The sequence below is a fragment of the Phoca vitulina genome, unplaced genomic scaffold (genome assembly GCF_004348235.1).
Source record: "Phoca vitulina isolate PV1807 unplaced genomic scaffold, GSC_HSeal_1.0 scaffold88, whole genome shotgun sequence".
In the NCBI taxonomy this organism is placed as follows: domain Eukaryota; kingdom Metazoa; phylum Chordata; class Mammalia; order Carnivora; family Phocidae; genus Phoca; species Phoca vitulina.
Genome location: NW_022589791.1, coordinates 4,047,735 through 4,070,558, shown reverse-complemented (window position 1 = coordinate 4,070,558; position 22,824 = coordinate 4,047,735). Strand labels below are relative to the sequence as shown.

General features: G+C 36.0%; 1 protein-coding gene across 1 annotated transcript in view; it reads left to right on the top strand.

The window, feature by feature from the left end:
* The first annotated feature begins 1,719 nt into the window (after positions 1-1,719).
* EPC1 (enhancer of polycomb homolog 1) overlaps positions 1,720-22,824 on the top strand; it is a 94,059-nt gene continuing 72,954 nt past the window's right edge. Inside the window, exon 1 of the mRNA XM_032395890.1 lies at positions 1,720-2,001. The gene's annotated coding sequence lies outside the window, so the exon portion shown is untranslated. The remainder of the gene's footprint in view (positions 2,002-22,824) is intronic.

The window sequence follows — 22,824 nt, the reverse complement described above, 5'->3', positions numbered from 1 at the left end:
TATTGATGAGATTACAAAATAAAATGGGTATTTAGATATTCTCTTTACCATGGTTGTTCATTAAATATATCTGAATCCAAGTCTTTTGTCATCTCCTTCAGTTGACATTAGAGGAGGGACAGAGAAGGGGTCTAGCTCAGGTTCTATCTAAATTGGCCTAGGACCCATGCCTGTACGTGCCCTGTCTGGCAAAAGTTAAAGGTCTCTTTGAAGATATGGCGAGCTCTACCTCCTGGTTTACCATGGACAGTCCCTGTTCATTCATTCCAGTCGTCATATAATTAATAATATGCCCCCTTTCATTCTCAAGTGTCCTGGTTAAGATGACACATTATATAGTCACCCTAGCTATAGCTCCTTAAGGATGTTATCTATTAAATGCCAGGCAGGGAAAGGGATGCCCAACCAACAAGTGTGTGTGTATGGGGAAAGGGATCCTGAACAACGTAGGCAATTCCCCACCTCTGTCTTCATCCAATTCCTTTAAACCTTGTTCTATCCTTGGCTCATTAGAAATTTAGCTGGCAAAGAATTTTATCCTGAACGTTTTCAATTAACACATATGTGCAGTATGTGACACATTTCAATATTTGCTGACTTTTTGACTTTACATTTGCAACCGTCGTGTGGCATTCATTTAGTATTACATTTTTTTAAGTCTCAGACTTTGTTTTTATTTAAAAGCCCAGTTGCAACCACCAAATACCAGACTCGGCTCACAACTAGAGACAGAGCCTCAAATTTCCCAGCCCACTTAATTTGAAAGCCTGCCAAGATAGGTGAAAGATCTTATAAATATGTAAAGCAGGAAGTTCAAATTACAGTCAAGTAAATCTCTAGTGATTGATGTTCTTTTTCAAAACAATTAAAAAAAAAAAAAAAACTCACAAAAGCTGCACATTTCTAAGACACCCCCTCCCCCGCCCCCTTACCAAAGGTTTCACCCGAGTTCAGACTGGACAATGTACTTTTAGTACCGTATTTATTTTGGATTTTTACCGCTTCCTGGAGGCCAGGAGGAGGCACAGTGGGAGGATCCAAAAAAACTCAGTACCACAGCCATTTTGTTTCTGAGGCAGAGTGTAGGATTCTGTCAGCCAGGAAAGGTTTTTGAAACCGAATTTTTAAGGAGGAAGAAAAAAAAAAGTATGCCTATTGTTTTAAATTTAACCACTCAAACCCTTTTATTTTCATTCTTTGCACAAATGGTAGTTATTGCGGCTAACGAATTCTGTTTTTACAAGGAATTGACGCTCCCTGAGCTACAGGAGTCGTGAATTTTGTTCCTGGATGCCCGCCTTCTTCAGGGACCTAATGATGTCAAATCAAAATCGTTTTGATGGCAAGAGTTTTCAAATGGCCATGTTTGTATCCTAATTACATATGGACGTTCGCGAAGCGATAAACAGTTTGCTCAAGAAAGGCGTTGTATTCCGTAAAAACCCACACACAGGAGATAGGAGCGTTCCTTGAGACGTTGAAAAGGGCATTTTCCCGAGCTCGCAGGCACTCGTGGGCGCTATTGTTTTGCAGTGTCACTTAAGAGCGAGCTTAGACTTTTGTCATTTGGGTGGCTGTGCTTTTAAAAGCCCAGTGTAAAATGGCACACACGCTGCATTTTTTTCCGAGCTGCAGGAGGCGGGGGCAGCGGGGGATAGTGCAGACTGGAGGGACCCTGCCCCCCCAGCCAATCAGAGCGCGCCTGCTTGCCATCGCAAAGTTGTTAACCCCAGAGTCTTCTGGCTGCCGCGGCCTCCTCTGCTTTTAATCTTCGTGGATATTTCTCCGATTTTTCCCAAACGCCCACAGATCCTGGGGGAAGCCAACCCATTCAGCCACTGATCATGGAAGAAAGTATTACTTTTTATTTACCAAATATTTTAAAGATGTTTGAAGATCCATATGCTGCCTGGAGGCTGTTGTTTCTAGGGACACAAGTATCCAGCCTATATTGTTACAATTATTTTTCAAGAACTGGCTTCTTCTTTGCCTACACTAACGGTAAGTTTGTAATTTTAAACATATATGTCATTAGATCTTTGGATGAGCTACCAGATAAAGAGGATTTTCATTGTGTTTCTTCTAACAAAACCAATCTTTGTATTTTTTCTTTAGCTTTGGTCTCTGCATATTCCACCTAATCTTGTCTGGTAAATTTTTACTAAAAGAAAAAACACACACACACACACACACATAGTTTTTTTTTTTTTCATTATTAAAGCTAAATATTTGTAATATAAATTACACTTTAATTATTGTGAACTACAGGGGAACTCAGCTATTTCAAGATGGACTTGTTTTGTGCCAGCAATGTTGGTAATGGCAAATATGTGCATATCCTCTTTATAAAAATTATCTATTACCTAATTTGTCCAGGACTAAATGATCAGCAGGCAAACTATGGACGTAGTTTTGTTTCTTTTTTCTTTTCTTTTTTTTTTTTTTTAATAGGCCTATTGTGGTTTTCTTGATGGATTACTTGGATACAAACTACAGAAAAGCTGCCCTTGGTATAATGAAGGTGGAGATTGACATAACCGGGTTTATATTAAGTTATGGCTGTTACTAAATAGTGGATCTTTTATTTGCTGATCAGATCTAAACTTGTATTCCATGATATTAATTCTTTGAAGCTCTTCATTAGATAATCTTTGCAGATCTAGCTTGTTTTTCTCCAAAAAGGTACATTTGGGAGACATTTTGTAATTTTTGGCATTTTTCTAATTTTTTTTTTTCTTTTTGCACACGGTGGGAGATCTTTTTTGTTTTGCATTGATCTGTGTTGGTGGCGCTGTAGTGCTCCTTAACAATTTATGTCAGTTTCACTAAAAGAAAAAAGGAGGAAAAAAAAAGAGGTGGGGCAAGATTTGGTCTATTATCTTATCCCTTTATTTCCTTAAAGAAAGTTCAATTTGGTCAGAGGAATTATTCAGTTGTATTATTTAAATGTTTGTTGTGAACTGTGAACCGTGGGTGAGAGCAGACATGTCGTCACAACCCGTCCAGGGAGCATCAGGGACAAGCGTGCAGTTTGCAGTTGTGTTTTATCTGATCTGATGATCTCTAGATCAGAATTTTTCAATAATAAGCTGTTGGTTTACTTTCTCTTGCCTCGGTAACATTTTGCATTTTGTATATATCACAATACCACACATGCTAATGTTTTTCCAATATAACAAAACGTTTGAGTTTTAGTTCACTCAACATTGTAAAAGTTGAATTTCGTTTTGAACCTAGGGATTTCTTAAATAACTATTCTAAGTTTCTCCAGGGAATTTTCTAGTAGTTTGACATGTAATAATGCCTACACTATTATTTATTTTGAAATGATACTTCAGTTGAATTTATGTATGTTTTGAACTATGTTTTGAAAAGAGCAAATATTTTGGAATAAGGTAATTTTTTGAGAATATGTACACAACTGCTTCTAACTTTAAAAATGCTGGTATTCATGTATCTAAATGCAAGTAAATGTTTTTCATCTTTGTCCTTATTGAGAGTTATCTGATTAGAGAATATGGGGTTTAGGCCCAAAGCCTCCTAAGAACAAAATGTATATTATGATATGACATAGGTTATACCCGTCTCTGTGGACATTTTAGTTGTTTATGAAGATAGTAAGTATATCCTTCATTCAAAAAGAAAGTGGGAGGAATCAATAATTGTATCTAAAAACAGATTATTTTGCCAAATAAAATAAAAACAACTGAAATACTATCCTAGACCACCTTACCGTATGATTGAATAATTTCTTGAGAGAGTGAAAATTTCTGGAGTTATTGTTTTTATTCACTTTGAAATAGATAAATGCTTATTTCACTAATGATTTAAAATTCTGAAGTAAAAGAATGTGTGAAAATGGCTAAAAATAGTATTTCTCATTTTTGTGTCCATATAATTTATTTCTATAGGACTCTTTCCTTGAACTTCAAAAATAATTATGTATCATGTCCATACTTTGTTTATACTATGCTATAAAAATTTGAAAATGTCCACTGTAACATTTTATCTCTTTATAAAACTTAAATGCCCCCATCAAGACTAGTTTTGACATTATAGATTATTTATAGAATGAAATACAGCAGGTGTAAATATACTATCTAACCCTCTGGTTATTCTGGAGAGTTTAGTTCTCTAAAGTTGATCTACTGAATAAAATATACTTCCCAATATGTTTGTTGCTAAAATATTCTGTTATTCAGCTGGTGAGATATTTTATTTTAATTTGCAAAAACTAAAAATGTTTATATATTGTAGCCCCCCTTTTAAAAACAAACTGATGCTATGAAGTCCATATGTAGCTATGCAATGCTCTTTGTTCTCCTACATCATTGACTATTACATCATTGATTATGAAGTAACCATTATAGTTAAATCTTCACTTTTTAAAATCATCCATATATATTTATATTCAAGATATTCTTTCATATGTGCCTCTTACATCACTAGGTAGGTAAGGAGGTTTAAATCTATAAGGCAAAAACAATTTATTATTTTATATTATTCTCCATTTTTAAATCCACCTTGTGCTTCATTTTAGCTCTGGATTCTTTGGACATTAATTCTTTTTTTAACTGGCAATATTTTTGTGGGCATTAGTTCATGAGTTTGGTGTGATTTAGATTAGAATTATTATAAACTATGTTTTTATCATGAAAAAAATCTTTATTTATTAGATGTAGTCTAGAGAGAACTCAGTTTTCCATAGTAACAGTTGCTAGATCATGAACAATAAAAAAAAATTATTTTTAAAAAAATCCTGAAATGTCATTTTAGTTAATAATTACACATTTATTTCTTTCTTGTACACCATTTTATCAGAGATAGTAGCAAGTAGCAAAATTGACTACATTAAAATGTCATATCATATTTTTTTTATCCTGCCCATCCCTCTGGTGGAAGGGAGGGGTCAATGAGTAGTGAAATAGCCAAAAACAGGTTGCAGAAAAAATAAATAAATGATGCCAAAGACATGGAGAATCTGTAAATCAAATTCTAAACAATAAACCTCAGAGAAATAAACTTGAAATTATGGAGTTTGATCAATAACAGAAATAAGCTGAAAATTTTATTAAGACTTAATGTAATGAACCAATACAATTTCCTAATTTATTAATTTGTACTCATTAGCATTGCTAAAAATTGAGGAAATTTTCAGGTTAGCCAAACCTATTAGGAAAGATGAGATAACGAAGGGAAGAGATATTAAGATGACCTAACATAAATGCTAAAAATATTAGCCAGGACCAATCTAATATACCTTGGAATGAACTTCTTTAGAAGAAGGAAAAATAGCTAAAAATTTTGTCCTCAGAAAACCAAGTTCAATACAGACCTGAAATTGTATGTTTCCAATTCCACCCACTTCTTGTGCATATTTACCTCTGCTGTTTCTTGGACATATCATTACTTTCCACAAGACCATACAGATTCACTACTGTCCTCAGCGTGGTTGTGCGAGGAAAGAGAAGGGGAAAGTAATAGACAAAATGGGTATTTGCAGTATAACTTTTTTTTTTATATTTCCAAAAAGATTCTTAAATGGAGAGTCTAAAGAGAAAGTAAAGCAAAGAAATTGTTGCTTTATGAAAAAGATGAAAGGGTTTTACTTTCTATTTGATTTGTTCAACATTTATTTTTATTTGGAGATTTATTTATTTTAGATTTCTCCTACCTATTATTTGCTACTATGCTAAGAGGCTGGGGTATAATATTAAGGTGAGCCAAGCATCCCTGCTTTCATGCAGTTTATTGTCCAAGGAGGTTCAAAGTTCTAATCTAAGGTGTTAGATGTGGGGGGCTCCCGTTTGGAAATAAAGACCAAATGAGATTTCTGGAGTAAAAGAAATTTTTTTTAAATTTAAATACAATCACATAACTTAACAAGTGCCCTTCTATTGAAGAACCATTATTTGGGCACCAAATATTCACACATTGAGGGGAAAATAGCCTCAGATTTTAGATACAACCCAAATAGATGCTGTATAAATAGACAATTAACTAATACAAATTTCTATTGCAAAGTGAGAAATAAAACATAAACTTATTTGCTTGTGAAGAGAAATGGAGATCACTCTGGTAGTAGGAATTTGGGGTGTGTCATTGTAAGGTCCATTTAATGAAAACGTTTGAATGTGGTAGAGCCTCATTTTGTACATTTTGTTCACTTTGTCATGAAAAAACTGTCAATGTAAATATAAATTGTGAAATGAAGCAGGGAAATATGATTGCAGTGTTAAAGGATTATGTCAAAATTAAAATATTTATTTTTATTTAAAAATCTGTAATATTTTTAACAATAGATATAACAAATTTTTAAAATAAAAACAAACATTTTCATTTACAAAGATAACATAATTACACACTTAACTAATAGTTAATTAGTTAAGCACATCAGATATGGAGCAGGAAAGTAAGACTGCTGTTACATGCAGTTGATTTGGAGAAGGATCTCTTCATTAAGGATTCTCTATATGTGGTTTAAGATGACCTCAAGAATAAAGTCATCAAATTATTTTGTCATAAAGCCAATTAATCCATACTAGCTATAGATGTATTATGTCATTTAGTTTGCTTTTGTACTAACATAGAACTTTACTGGTAGTGGCATAGAAAATATTGACATGTATTATTTCAACTAAATCAGTAACAGGAAGGAAGCCAGTTCTAGGTTTGGTTCAGTAGCTCAACAGCGTTACCAAGTTCCTTAGCAGGTTCCTTTCTTTTACATTGCCACAATGTCAGCAATGTCTTTCCTCATAGTCACAGTGTGGCTGCTGCAGCTCCAAGCATCATAGCTTGATATTACAATTTCCAAAGGGAAGAGAGTTTCTCTTAATGCATCCTTTTATAAGGGAAGAAATTCTTTCCCAGTGGCCCACAGCACACTGCTTCTTAACAGCTCATTGACTAGGTTTATAGGACATGCTCATACCTTTCCCAGTCATGGACAAGGAGATTAAAATTCTCATCATTAGTTTGGCTAGAGAAGAGCCCTTGGAAGGGTGAATACTGAATACCTGCTCAGCATCCAGTGTTCAGTATGGTTAGCTTCTATTTGCTTTGTATGAACTTTAACTGCTTTGTATGAACATTCTTGAGTGATAAAGCATAAATATCTGTTTTCATAGAGACCAGACTGGACACAAAGGCAGCTAACTAAAAACAAAACAAAACTAAAAACAAACATTTAATCAGACCTTACTATGTTCCAGCTTCTAGCTAAATGCTACCTTTATGATATCCTTAAATTCTCACACAAACTTTGGAGATAGGACAATTATTATACCCATCTTACGGACGAGGAAACTGAGGCTTAGAAAGGTTTGACCCAGGTTACCCAGTAAATGAAAAAGATGGAGTCTGAACCTGGGACGTTTGAAATCAGAGACTTTATACTTACCTACACTTCTATACTATCACATTAGACATTTGTAAAATTTATGTTCTGTAAATGGACATATTTTAAATGCACTATATGACGTCACTGTTTAAATGAATCCTCCAGTGAATCATCTTATAAACCTAATATTTTCATAAAAACAGTAATTGACTACCAAACTTATCAGTTGTATACTTCTGAATTTTTGTGTGTTGCATTTGCTGAAGGCACACTTGTATTGCATTTTATCTCTTCAGGAACATCTCATGAAATTCTTTCAGGAGTTTGATTTTTATAGGGAAAAAAAAGATCAAAGACTAGAGATTCAGTGAGTCTTAGTTGAACTGGGTAAATTCATGATTCATAACACTAGGTCCAAATAGAATGTTGGTGTCTATTTCACAACATACAAGTTCAGTTTTATGTACAAAATGTTTTGATCTTAACCAGGTTTGGGATGTATGGAAGTCTACCCCTCTGGGACATTTTTGGGGGATTCAGTGTACTCTAGATCAGTGGATCTCAAACGCCAGTGTGCCCCAGAATAACCTAAAACACAGATTGCTGGGCCCCACAGCTAGGGTTCCTGGCTCAGTTGGTCTGGGGTGGGGCCTGAGAAGCTGCATTTCTGGCAAGCTCCCAGTTGCTGCTGATGTTCCTGATCCCCTTTGAGACCCTGCTCTAGAGAAGCAGATGGCACCTGCCATGATAAATATTTTGACTTTGAAATATGCCGAACTTAAAAGGATGTCATTTAATATTTGGCAAATATATGAATACACATATATTGAAATATTGAATAGGGTTGTCAGGATAGCCTCACTGAAAAGGGAAGAGTTGAGCAATGACCTGAAGGAGGATTCTTCTTATGCCTCAGCATGAATATCACATTTCACATTTGCCAATGAATCATATATGTGTGTATTTTTAACCCTTTTTTTTTTTAAATAGCAACCCACAATTTACAAATTATTTTTAAAAGTGGGTTAAAATAGAACTTAGTTGTGCTCAATAGCAAGTTACATCTGAGAAAGACTTCTGTATCTGTGGCGTTTTTCTGGTTTTTCTCAAGACGTTACCCCCCAGCCACTAATGCCCCACATTCATTAATAGGACATGGTTTCGATGAGACTCAGAATGAAGCTGCCATTGCCAATGACCTATATTTAGCTTTGAAACTCAGGCCACTGCCCCAATCCACTGGAAACTCTCCATCATCCAAGACAAAGGTCACAACCTCCAGTTGAAAAACACTATCAGATGCCAAGGAGTGAAGATGACCTTTTCCAAGAGTTTGATTGCTCCACTGCTTTGACACTTAAGAAATTTTTAATTCTGAAGGCCTTTGCTCATTATTCAGTAAAGTTTAAAGTCCAAGAAACAAACTGCCAGCATAAATGAGTAAAAGATCATCAGTAAATCCAAAGTCCTAATATTCCCAGAGCCTATATAAACTTTGAGCTATCCTTTCATACCACTAGAGGCTTCATCAAGAAGCTAGCATGAAGTACCCCAAGAGACAAAAGTAGTAAGTTTGGACTGGTGTGGTCCAGTATCAGAAAAAAACATTCAGCATCTATATAATCATAAACTCAGATCATTTTAAATGGCCTAAGCCTGCCAAACTGTGCTGCCCAACACAGTAATCACCAACCTCCTATAGCTATGTAAATTTATGTTTGAATTAAAATTAACAATTTAGGAGCTCCACCTAGCTAGTGGCTACCATATTGGACAATAGATTTATGGAACATTTCTGTCTTAGTCTGTTCAGGTACCTATACCATGGTGTGGGTGGGATATAAACAACAAACGTTTCTCATGGTTACAGAGGCTGGAAGTCCAAGATCCAGGTGCCGGCAGACTCAGTGTCTGGTGAGGGTCATAGTGTCCTGGTTCATAGATGGCCATCATCTTGCTGTGTCCTCACATAGCAGAAGGGGTGAGGGAGCTCTCTGGGGTCTGTTTGACAGAGGCACTAATCCCATGGGTGAGGTTTCTACCGTCATGACCTAATCACCTCCCAAAGGCCCTGCCTCCAAATACCATCACACTGGGGGTTAGGATTTCAATATATGAATTTTGGGGGGACATAAGCATTCAGTCTATAGCAATTTCCATGATTGCAGAAAGTTCTGTTGGACAGCACCGGCGCTCCAGACCATGGTAGGCTCACACTGTTGCACAAGTGCTTCTCAACTCTTCCTGTCGTTACCATCATCCAGAAACTTAAAAACAAAATGCCTGCACCACATCCCCAGAGATTCTCGTTGGTCTGGGATCAGATCTTGGCATAAGCATTTTCCAAAAGTATTCACAGGATTCCAGTATACAGCTGGAGTTGAGAAATGCCAAGTTCCTCTATTGAAGTAAGGCAATAAACCAAAAATTGAAGAGGTCAGTAGATTAGTGCTGCTACTTCTCATCTCAATATTTCAAAAGCTACAATCTCATCTCCTACAAAGTGAGGAAGGTTCAAACCAAAATAAAGAATAACTGGACAGTCCAGCCAATTCTGTGGGATGAAACATTAAGTTGACCGCCTAATGAACACCAGCTTTAGCTGGGAGAGAAACAGCCCAATTGCCACTGTTAGTCTTGCATACTGAAAGACTATTCTGAAGTTAATTTGAGTTTTTAAAAGGTAATATGAAATTTATTAATGTTAATATCCAAGGAAGCGCTTCCTTATGTTTTTAAATTTAGTTTACAAATCTTAATCATATTTATAAATCTTGCAAATTTTAGAAATCATGGTCCTTTAAAATTTGGTCTTATTTATACTATTACTTGATTAAATACCTTCCAACTTTTTATTTCCCTTTATATACCGCATTTATAAATTTACTGCTTACAGCTACCTCCTTTGATATCTAGTAAGCACTTTCAAGAAGTCAAGAAAGTCTTACATATCTAATAAATTTAACTTCTAAGTATGGTGATTGTTAAGTTCTCTTTAATGTTTCAACACTATATATAACTTTGTAGGAATTGTACTTAAAAGTCTAATGGGCTGACCTCTTATTCCAATAGGTCAAGTGTTCTTAAACAGAACAATTACCTACATTAAAAAACACTTCTGTACTTACTCTAAATCTTTCTGGAGTTAAAAGCTTCTTACCTACTAAGAAGACAGTTATGTCCTACCAAACAATTTGGGTGATGCCTTCCCAAGTAAATTTTTTGATCTGCCTTTTCAGTGTACTGTGGTTTTCTTGATGAGCAGAGGTTTTGGTTGAAACACACTAGATCCTTGTCTGAGACACTGATGTAACATTCTGAGCCTTACTTATATTCATTGTATCCCCACCCCACCCCCCAAAAAAGGAAGTTCATTTGCTCAAGATAGTGAGTCATATCTTTACCTTTTTCCAAGTCAGGTTAGAATCTTCGGTCCTCACACGCACAAATGGCTACAACAATGAACAAATATTTAGGTTGTGCATTTCTTAATCATTTAAAATATATAACTGTCCTTTATATCTAAATCTGGACACCTTTGAACTTGGCAGAATCCTTCACATTCTGTCTTGTAGGACAATCAACTCTTGGACATACTAACAGATACTTAATTGACACTGAATCTCTTCATGGCTTTGTTTGACTATGTGGTCACAATTTCCAAGCATATTCTATTGACAAAGTTTTTTGTTTTTTTTTAACCCCTAGAATAGCTGACTAGAAGCCTCTCCATACACATTTCTATTGAAGACATTATGAGAATACAGCTTTGCCTGATCTGTTTGAGTTCCTAGCTCTGCCCTTTACTACATGTATAACCTTGGGCCAGTTACTTAACTGTGCAGATCCTCCATTTCCTCTTCTATGAAACGAGGTAATATTCCCTCCTCACCTGGCTGTTGTGAGACTGCAATGAGTTAAATCACTTAAAGCACCAAGAATAGTGCCTAATATGTCATAAGCATTCAGTATATGCCATAAGTTCATTTTTTCATAGACACCCCTGATTTCAGGGATCAAAGTAGGCTTTACACAGTGTGATAGGAATTAAAAAGATCAGTCCATTTAGGCATATGGATATCGTAGTATTATTAGAGAGGCTGTCATTATCCTTTGCAGCTACTCTCAGTAAGTCCGATAGCCTTTCCAACAATTAAGGTTTCTTTGTTACCTGCTCTTCACTCACTAAATAAATCTTTATCGAGCTTCTACTGTATTAAAAACAACAGCAACAACACTATCTTGAGCCTTAGCAGATTAGAGAGAAGAGAAGCAGTTGGGAATTGGGACAAACTTCATGGAGAAGATACTTTTGTCCAGAGCCTTGAAAGACACATAGCCTTACAAATATGTAGAAACTGAGAGAAGAAATTCCAGGTAAAGAAAGCAGTGTGGGCACAGGCAAGGAGGAAAGGAAACACATGGCATTTGGAAAGACCAGCTCGAAGTCCAGTGTTAGTTAGCTATAATGTGTGGGGGTTAGAGACTGGGAGAGATGGACCTGTGATGGTAGCTTGGAACCAACACAAGGAGGATTTGGAATCCCAAGCTAGGGAATCTGGATGTCAGTCATTTCCAATAGAACACCAATTCAAGTGCTTGTAATTAGCCAAAAAATGGTGATCGGATAAATAGGAGGAAACTAGTTATTTCTTATATTACCATTTACCCATTAGCCTGAGTAGAGGAAAACTTAGGTGGTCTGGATCTCTGGCAAGGTAAGTTTTGATGGGGAGAATAAAGAGAAGTAGCAAAGGTTGAAAAGTTTGAGAGAATTTTCAGTAACTGTGGACACTGGGCAGCAGGGGGCAGCATGAGGGCACCTAAAAGTCGAAAGAATGCATAGGGCATTTGATTCTGTAGTATTTCTTGAGAATTAAAAATTTACATAATATAGGCTACTTATATTAATAATAACTTAGTATTCTTTTTCCCAAAATGAACAGAAATTAAAAGAGAAAAGAAGAAAAGTAACAGGCTGGTTGATGGGGCAGAATGACATTGCTGTTTATTTGAGAGCATAGAAATTAACAGTTGTCTATGTGTTGTTTCCTTTCAGAGTTGATACAAATTTGAAAATGTCTAAATTTAAATTGGAAAGCAATTGGTTTTCATTTGGAAAACCTTTATGACTCTTAAAGATTTTACATTTTTGAAGTACCCTTGTTCAGCTGTACTGCTACACTGCATTCCTTAAAGAAACCAGTAAAAAAAATGAGAAAACACTTGAAAATAAAATTTTAGTTAAATAATGAATAGAAATTTTAATACACATCCTATTTTACATACCAAATATATGGAATTTTAAATTTTGGCTTTTATGCTTATGACATTTTTGGACTTTCAAATGAAATTTTTTTTCTTTATATCTAAAATTCAGTGGGATGCCTGAGTGGCTCAGTCAGTTAAGCGTGTGCCTTTGGCTCGGGTCATGATCCCAGGGTCCTCCCTTTCCCTCTGCCCCTCCCCCCTGCTTGTGCTCTTGCTCTCTCTCTCTCAAATAAATAAATAAAATATTTTTTAAAAAAAGTTTGGATGGGGGCGCCTGGCTGGCTCAGTTGGTTAAGCGACTGCCTTCGGCTCAGGTCATGATCCTGGAGTCCCAGGATCGAGTCCCGTATCGGGCTCCCTGCTCAGCAGGAAGTCTGCTTCTCCCTCTGACCCTCCCCCATCTCATACTCTCTCTCTATCTCATTCTCTCTCTCAAATAAATAAATAAAATCTTTAAAAAAAAAAAAAAGTTTGGATGGTTCATGATAGTAAGAGTAGAAAATTAGAAATTTCCATGTAGATTTTTTTTAGCTCTGGAATTTACCATACACCCACCAGAAAATAGCTGTCTTTCTCTCCTTGTATGAGGAAGATGGTGTAATACTGCTCATATACTACACACAGAGAAACTTTCTCTTTGTTCCTTTATGCTTCTCTCAATGCCCATCACACATTTTTAGGAGGTTGTGATCCTGCATGGGTCGTCCTTCATGTGCTGCTTTTTGTTCCCTCATTTTACCTTTCTGTATATGCTTCTTTCCATGTATTGACATATGTTATACTTGTCACCTTAAATGGCCACATAAATTGATGGCTGACTATTCCATGATTGTTGAATATTGATTTCCACCACCATTAAGGAAAATGTAAAATGACGAACAAACTTTTGGTTTAAGGTAGTTTACCTGAGGGGCTCCCGAGTGGTGCAGTCAGTTAAGTATGTGACTCGTGGTTTCGGCTCAGGTCGTGATCAAAGGGTCATGGGATCGAGCCCCCTGTCGGGCTCCATGCTCAGCACAGAGTCTGCTTAAGATTCTCTCTCCTTCTCCCTCTGCCCCTCCTGCTTGTGCTCTCTCTCTCTCTAAAATAAATAAATAAATCTAGGGGCGCCTGGGTGGCTCAGTCGGTTAAGCATCTGCCTTCGGCTCAGGTCATGATCCCAGGGTTCTGGGATCGAGTCCCGCATCGGGCTCCCTGCTCACCAGGGCGTCTGCTTCTCCCTCTCCCTCTGTCTCTGCCCCCTGCTCGTGCTCTCTCTTTCAAATAAATAAATAAAATCTTTAAAAAAATTAATTAATTAATTAATTAATTAATTAAATCTTAAAAAAAAAAGACAGTTTACCTGTCTTTAATTAGTTCTTAAATATCATGAAAGGAAATGAAAACAAATGATTTTCTAAATTTATGAAGCATTTCCTGTATATTTTATTTCCATCATTTGTAAGTCTGAAAACAGAAAAATTAAAAAAAATTTTACATGTTACTTATCAAACCAGGATTACCAGGATATACACACAGGACGTGCCCTGTTTGTTTTTACAGGAACTAAGTCCAGTAAGCAAAATAACATCTTTTTCTTTTGTATCTCCCATGGTTCATAATAACAATGCTTGCAAAGAGGCAGGGCCCAATAAATGAAACAACATTAGGAAAACTTTATTAAAGTATATGTAACACAATCTAGTTTTTTGATGTAAGATTTAAATGTACTCTTCATACTTTCATCATACTTTTCAAATTGTTAAACTGGTTAAATTGTTACTCTTACTGTTCTGGTTGTTGCTATTTGGTATTTTTCTCAGTGCCTGGATAATAGTATTGTGTAATTTTCTTAATTTATTACATAGAAATTCCTTGTGCTTTTCCAGTGAGAATTTCAAGCTAATTGCAGATCTTTTATTACTAGACTTAATTACTTCGAACTTTTCTGCTTCAGCTTTTATTTTGAAGTTTGTCTCTTTCTTTTGATATTCTGAATCTTTATATTCCAGTTTTAATGATATAAGGTACATGGATTTCTCATATCACATTTGACCATATTTATGGCAAAGCTACTTTTACTAAGCATCCTCTAAGAACCTTTTGTTTAAGCATCAAGTGTTACTAATTACCAACTAACAGAGCATCATATCTTTGACTCACTCAGTGAAATTACTCTCCCTCCAGCATAGCTTCCAGGACTCTATTTGCTCTTACACTCTTCATAGGGGCTTTCTATACTATGTAAACATATAGCCAGGAAACACTAAAGGCATAATTACTATAGAAATCGTACATCTCAAATTGAGTTATCCTTTTTTAGCTTTTTACTTAAAAAATATTTCATATACCCTCATTTTTTTTCTACCAACTATTAGAAAAATTTGACAGTTGGAAAAGTTGGGAGAGATCATCAAGTCCTTTTTTTCAAAGTCCTTTTTTCAAAGTTGAGGAGACTGAGGCCAAGGGACATTAAGATCAAATCATACAGCTAGCTGGTGGTAGAAGCAGAATTGGAACCTACATTTTTTAACAGAAAATGTTCATAAATAACCACTTAATACAGATGAGATAACCACGCATGCATTATTTTTTAATTCATTGATGACTCAATTATAAAAATGTAACATGGCTTAAAAATGTTTTCCTTCCTGGGGTGTCTGGGTGGCTCAGTCGGTTGAGCGTCTGCCTTCGGTTCAGGTCACGATTCTGGGTCCTGGGATCCAGGCCCACCCAGTCAGGCTCCCTGCTCAGCAGGGAGTCTGCTTCTCCCTCTCCCTCCGCCCCTCCCCCCTGCTCATGCACGCTCTCTCGCTCGCTCGCTCTCTCTCAAAATAAATAAAATCTTTTAAAAAAATTAGTTGAGGGGTGCCTGGGTGGCTCAGTTGGTTAAGCATCTGCCTTCGGCTCAGGTCATGGTCCCAGGATCTCAGGGTCCTGGGATCGACCCTCGGGCTCCTTGCTCAGTGGGGAGCCTGCTTCTCCCTCTGCCGGCCGCTCCCCCTCCTTGTGCTCTCTCTCTCTCTCTCTGTCAAATAAATAAAATCTTAAAAAAAAAAAAGTTAAAAAAATTTTAAAAACCTTTTCTTTCTAAAAATAGTCTTAAAAACCCACATGATGGAGGCAATACTATTATAAAGTTATTCTTTTCTCTACACTTAAAATTGTTTTTTTATTCCCACTGAGATTAATAAGATAGAATTTTAAGAAAGACCATTAGACAGAATATAGTTCAAAATTACTCCCAAAGAACCATTATTTTTCAAGTAGACCATGAAAGTTTATTCAAAGAAGCACAGGTTCTGGAACAACCCAAGAAAATAAAGGCAGGGAGTTCTATTAAGATGGAAGAATGGAATTAGATACTAAAGAGACACACAATAGTGTCCCCTACAAGCCTGATATAAAGAAGTGTGTGTGTGTCTAAATGTGTACATGCTAGCATTTTTGTGAATGGAAGGATGAAAGATAGGGTTTGAAAAATTATTGAAGAAGGAATACTTTTTCATTCCCATAGCATTTCCTTCTTTTGAAGGTTTGGGTTTTGAGTATTTCTGTTCAAAGAAAAGAAGGACTGAACAGTTAGTGTAAACCCAGTTTAGCATTTATGTTAAAACGAAGGTAATTATGACCTGGTTCAGCCTACTCAGGGGCAACCAACTTCCCACCTTATACTGACAACTATTCCTTAATCTTTCTTTGAGAAAAATGCTCAGCTTTTTTGTGAAACAGTATCATCTAAGAATACTTACTGAAATCTTACTATGATGACAGGCACTGAAGCTGTTTTATAACATTTTATAGGGATTAAACTAGATAGCATATGTAAAGTGCCCAGCAAAACTAAGAACTCAGTAAATTTGGCTACGTGGCTTCTTTATCTATTCCAACCAATACTTGGAAGTATGAACTATCTCCATGCTACAGAGGAGAAAACTGCAATTCATAGAAATTAATAATTTTATTTATATTTACAGCTACAAAACCCAAATCATGTCTGACTCTGGAGCTAGTGTTTTTAACCAAATGCATTTTAGCCATTTGTTTTCTTAGCATGTCATCTGCTAAAAACCTGGAATGCTGCTTTTAAAATGGGGGAAATTAGTAAGCAGAGAAGATTCAGGAAAAAAACATTTTTATTGATTTTCGGTTCTTAATAAGGTGATACTGAGGAAGAGAAAATTTTGAGAAAAATACATTAAAATTATAAAAATTTATAATTATAAAAATTATAATACAGGTACATTTCTTATCTTAGAATAATTCAAATTTATGATAAATTTTTAAACTTTTATTTTGTGCTAGACACTCTTTAGAATAATTGAAAAAAATATGACCAGATAAATTAAAAGGGGTGAAAAAAAGATTATTGAAAAATAAATAAAATGGGTGAATCTCAGTGTTATGTTAGAGATTTCCCATTTACGGCAATGTCCAAAGCACACTAGTCCTGCAATCAAATCTTCTGTGATCAACTGCATGATTTAGATAGGTCATAGATTTTCTGTTCCAGTGTGTTATTTTGGGGCATGTATACATATGCTCTTCCTAACCACTATGGTGAAATTGAAATAATATATTCTTCCTTAATATTTATATTTGTATTTGCAGCGGTCAAAGATTTTTCACTATATTATCTCATTGTTCATCAGAGTGTCCTAAAAGAGAGGAAAACAAGTATTCTTTATACTAAGTATATGAGATACTTAAGGCTCAGAAATTAAATCATTTCTATAGGGTCAAAAAATGGTAGATATTAGATTAGCATCCAGCTCTTCAAACTTGGAAGCCAGTGTTCCTTTCAAGACATAATGCTGTGTCTCACTGCACCATGTTGCTACTTTGAATGTAAAATGTTACTTACCATTTGACTGTTTTTACACAAAGCACTCACCCTAAGGGAAACAGTAGCAGCCTGTACAGAGAGGCCCTGACCCACTAGGGAGCTTGCTTGACCAGATTTGGAGATTAAGCAGTCACTGGGCAGCCACCTGATGAATCATTGGCAATGGGGGGGGGGGGGGGGGGGGGGTTAGGGGGGTGTACAAAGCTCCTTGTAGATTTGAACATCTATATATATATATATATATCATTTGAGGACATTTTTAGCTTGGTTTTGTTTTGTTGTCTTAGCTAAGAGTTTTGAAAGCCTTTGCAATTAATATTGTTTTATACTGTATATCTAGGGGGGAGAAAAAGCTCAGAAAAATAAAATGATCTATGAGATAAAATAGGATTAAAATGTCCTTTAAAATAGCTCGTGTTTATTGAGCATTATTTTTGTGTCAGGTCCATGATAAACTCTTTGTGTTAATGATTTTATTGAATCAATGTATCAACCTACATGGTAGATTCTGTTGATTTCTATTTTATGGATGGAGAAACTGCAGCTCCAAGAGCTTAGGTTAGAATAAAAATCTGAAAGTGGTTCACCATGTTCTTTTTCTTTTTTTTTTTTTTTTTTAAGATTTTATTTATTTATTTGACAGAGAGAGACACAGCAAGAGAGGGAACACAAGCAGGGGGAGTGGGAGAGGGAGAAGCAGGCTCCCCGCTGAGGAGGGAGCCGGATGCGGGGCTTCCATCCCAGGACCCTGGGATCGTGACCTGAGCCGAAGGCAGAGGCTTAACGACTGAGCCACCCAGGCGCCCCCACCATGTTCTTTTTTTAATAGAGAAACTTTGGGAAAGAAACGTAGCTAAAAAATTTGGTTAATTTGGTATTAAATACCAAATATATGGCTAAAGAGTAGCAATCTGCTTAATTCTGTGTTGGTTAGAATTCTGTTCAGTTTTACACTTAAATGTCTTATTTTGCACTGTTCAGCAGGATAAAAATCTTAACTGGTAATAAGGATAGTACTTTGCATTTATAAGATCTTTATGCTTCTTTCAAAGTTCACGTCAGACTGCTTAAGCAATTAAATGAAAAACTTGATTAGAAAAACTTTCATTTCCTTGTATTGCCTAGATTAGAATTTCCCGAAGTGTGCTTTTATAGAATTAAAGGTAATAATTAATAGTACATAGTAAGGGGTTGCATGGTTAGATAAATTTGAAAAATACTGTGATAAGCATTAGTAAATAGATTTCTTTTCTGCAGGACTTGTCCTGATCCTATGCCTTGTGAGCCCATACGTATTTTTAAAAGAAAGATACAATAGACAGTATTTTTCTAACTTACTGGTTTTATATGTAACTTTTTATGTACCTCATCTGAGAATGTAACCTCTGGGATTAATGTTTTATGGATCATACTTTTGAAAAATGCTAGGGGCACCTGCGTGGTTCAGTCGTTACCTGTCTGCCTTTGGCTCGGGTCGTGATCCCAGGGTGCTGGGATTGAGCCCCACATAGGGCTCCCTGCTCAGCAGGGAGTCTGCTTCTCCCTCTCCCACTCCCCGTGCTTGTGTTCCCTCTCCCGTTGTCTCTGTGTCAAATAAATAAATAAAATCATAAAAAAAAAAAAAAAAAAAAATGCTAAACTAATATCTGGTAAGAAACACTTACATTTTAGACCTTAAATGTTGATATTTAAGATAATGAAGACCTATATTTTGCCATCAACTCAGAATGACAGTAAAATTGTCAACCTTCATTTGCGCAGACTTGGCACTATTGTTATTCAAAGAAAGGTAGAGGTGCCTGGGTGCCTCAGTCTGTTGAGCATCCTGCTCATGGTTTCAGCTCAGGTCATGATCTCAGGGTCCTGGGATCCAGCCCTGAGTGGGGCTCCGTGCTCAGCAGGGCGTCTGCTTCAGGGTTCTCTTTCTCTCCCTCGCCTTCTGCCCCTGCCACCTGCTTGCGTGCATGTGCCTAATAAATAAATAAATATTTAAAAATAAATATTTAAAAAATAAAAATATTTAAAAAATAAAAAATAGGGCAACCCTCTTGAGTCCCCTCCCTCCTCGGGAGCTTTGTACTCTTTGCTATCTCTCAATAAACCTTTCTTTGCTGCCCACCAAAAAAAATAAGTAAATAAACAAAAATAGTAAAAACAAAAAATAAACAAAGAACAGCAGATATTTGTTCTGCACCTCAAGCCATGAAAATTCAAACCTGTTGTTTATTTTAAGTGTTCTATTAAGGCAATATGTGTTCTTTATAACAAAGAAAAGTCAGTACACTCTATAAACCTCCCTGAAGAGGGTGTGCTTAAGTGAATTATGGTATAAAAATATATATAGGGTAAGTATCTGTCAAAAAATAATCTTATAAAAATATTTAATGAGGTGAGAATATTCTCAGATTATATTTAGAAGTGAGGACCACAAAACAATATTCAGTATTTTTCCAATATTACAAAACAAGCAAATGAAAAATAAAAGAAAACCCAGGAAAGACTGGAAGAAACAAAAACATCAAAAGGTTAACCTGATTATAAAGAAATCAGTTAAACCCAAAATATAATATCCAAGTACATGTTCTACCACAGTGTACCTGTGTTGTTTTTTGGCTGATAAGTCTAGTGTTTGGGAAACTTAATTCAGAAGAAATCTGAAGATCTGGGATATGATGTATATCCTAATCACTAACTCATTTAAATAAATTGGGTTGGTTTTTTGTTTACTAGTTCCTGCAACTTTAAAGATGGTAGATATGTTTTACTTCCTCCTGTAACCAGGATTTTGTTGTGAAATAATGGAATGCATTTTCTTTTACTATGTCTAATGTGGGAGACGCTGATGATGTTAGCTACTCTGTCCCCGGCTATGTCCTGAAGCTAAGCTGATTTTTGGCCTCAAGGTGCTCTCACTTGGGTGGGCAAGTAACAATAAAAGTATCACAGAGAAGTACTGGGAAGTCACTTCAAAATTTTACTTGGCTTTGGCTTGCCTGGTAAATGATTAATGAACATGCTTCAGGCACCACTCAGCCGGTGCCTCCTCCAATTCATCCCAACTCACCAGAGTATATTTTCCGCCCACAGCGTCCTCTAGAAGTCGTGCTTGCTATGATCTCCAGTGACAACCTCAGTCTTTCTGGTCCTCCTCATTGACCTTTTTGGTCCTCCTTGAAATACTGACCTCACCTTCTCTTCATGCCTCCCCCAGCCCCTAGTCCCTCCTTCTCTGTTCTTTCCCCACCTCTTGACCCTCTGCTGACTCCTAGATGTTCTCTGTGCCCTCCTCTTCTCACTCCATGAGTCATTCTTCACACCTATAATCTCACTCCTTGGGGTTGAAATTATTCACTTTTCCTTCCCTATTCAGGAAGAGAGGAGAAACTGGATTTAGAGTGCTTATCTAAGTAATTGGCACAACGGTTACTCACAGTACCGTGAAGAATAGAGTGAAAGTAAAACTTTAAATTTCAACAATACTAACTTATTAGGTAATAGAGAAGATAGTTCTGTGCTTCAAGTTTCAAAAGTCAATTTATTTGACTTCCGTGGGTCATAGAAACAATAGTAACTCACAAAAGTCTGTCTTGAAAGCCCTCTTCCCTGTCAGGCTTTTTTTGTCTACCACACACTAATAAGTTTGATTTAAACCTTCCAACGTAAATTTCTACTTTGTTAACAGTTTTTCTCTTATTTCTCCAAGTTTCATTTCTTCACCCCATGTACCATTTATACCATACCGATTTGTATGTGTTGCTTACTAAAACTAGTGCTCAAAGTATAGTACATTTTATGTGCTGAGACGGTAAGACACCTAAAGGTTACTACCTGCCCGTTCCCTCCCTCTCTCTCCCTTTTCTTCCTCCTCCCTTTGGCCCTCTCCTCTGGTGTCTCCCAACTCTCTCATTCTTATGCCTTTGCCCCTTACAACCTTGGACTAACACCTGGGCTATACACAGTAGTCTGTCAGTAAGTGCCAGTCATTGGATTAAATGGGTTAATAGTAATTTAACAAAATTCAGTTTAGATAAATACTACCAAATATTTTTTAGTATTTCTGGTTTAGTTCTTCAATTTTCCTTGTTTTCTAAGATGGACTTTTATTCTTCTGGCAAATTAATTGTTGGAATGTATGACATTCCTCTAAAGTACTAAATTGTTACTCTTCAAGTTTCAAGTGATTTCCTGCTTATGACTCCCACGTAGGCATCCAACTGCATCAGGTAGTCTAGTAGGATCCTCATTAAAATAATGCCATACAGGTCTCATCAACTGCCTACCAGGATTGGGAGGAGGGAGAGATCAGATGATGTATGGGACTTGGGAATTAAGGAATCCAAGTCCTAAAAATGGATAAACTTACCTAATCACCTTTTTTTTTGTTTCCAGGGGGTATGGTCTAAATTTTGGCAAAATCCTGGGCGCCTGGGTGGCTCAGTTGGTTAAGCGACTTGCCTTCGGCTCAGGTCGTGATCCTGGAGTCCCGGGATCGAGTCCCACATCGGGCTCCCTGCTCAGCGGGGGGTCTGCTTCTCCCTCTGACCCTCTTCCCTCTCGTGCTCTCTCTCATTCTCTCTCTCTCAAATAAATAAATAAAATCTTTAAAAAAAATAAAAATAAAAAAATAAAAATAAATTTTGGCAAAATCCTTGCTGTGTTCAAAGTAGATTTTCTATAAATTTAGGATTTTATATTACACAATAAGATGTATTATATTTCCTTATCTTTTTAATTTTTAAATCTCAATACTGCTGGCACCATTTTGTGAATTTTTAAAAATATTCTAATTCATTCTCAAACAGGCCCAATTTGTGTATTTTTTTTCTTTTTCTTTCTTTTCTTTTCAGTTAAATTTTGAATTGGAGACGAAGGTAAACTGAAATAACTTTGAGTCCATCCTGCTACAGTTTGCTAAGAATAATAATTTGCCCTTTATTCTTTTAAGGTAGAGATAGATTTTTTCTGGATATATTCTGAATATTTTATATCAAACCTAGACCTTAAATATTACATACAGAATTCCATGTATAAATCAACTCTGTAAAGAAAATTAGTTCAGATATTGTTTCTTTGATACCCTATTAAATATATTGCAATATAATTGCAATATTTAATTTCCAATATTTCCTGGCCGGGGGTGAGGGGGCACATCATGAAAGTATTTCCAGTTTTTATTTTCCTAAATGTTATGTTGGAAGAATTCTTTGATGTCATTTATTTATATAGCTTATCATGAAAATAAAAACCAGAAGGTTAAGAAAAATAACTTGAAGTGAAAATGTATTGTCAGTATTTAGTGCTTTTGCACAATGCTTTCAATGATAGCACTGTATCACTGTCTCATGTTGAGATCATTATCCATTCACACATTTTAAAGAAATTAACT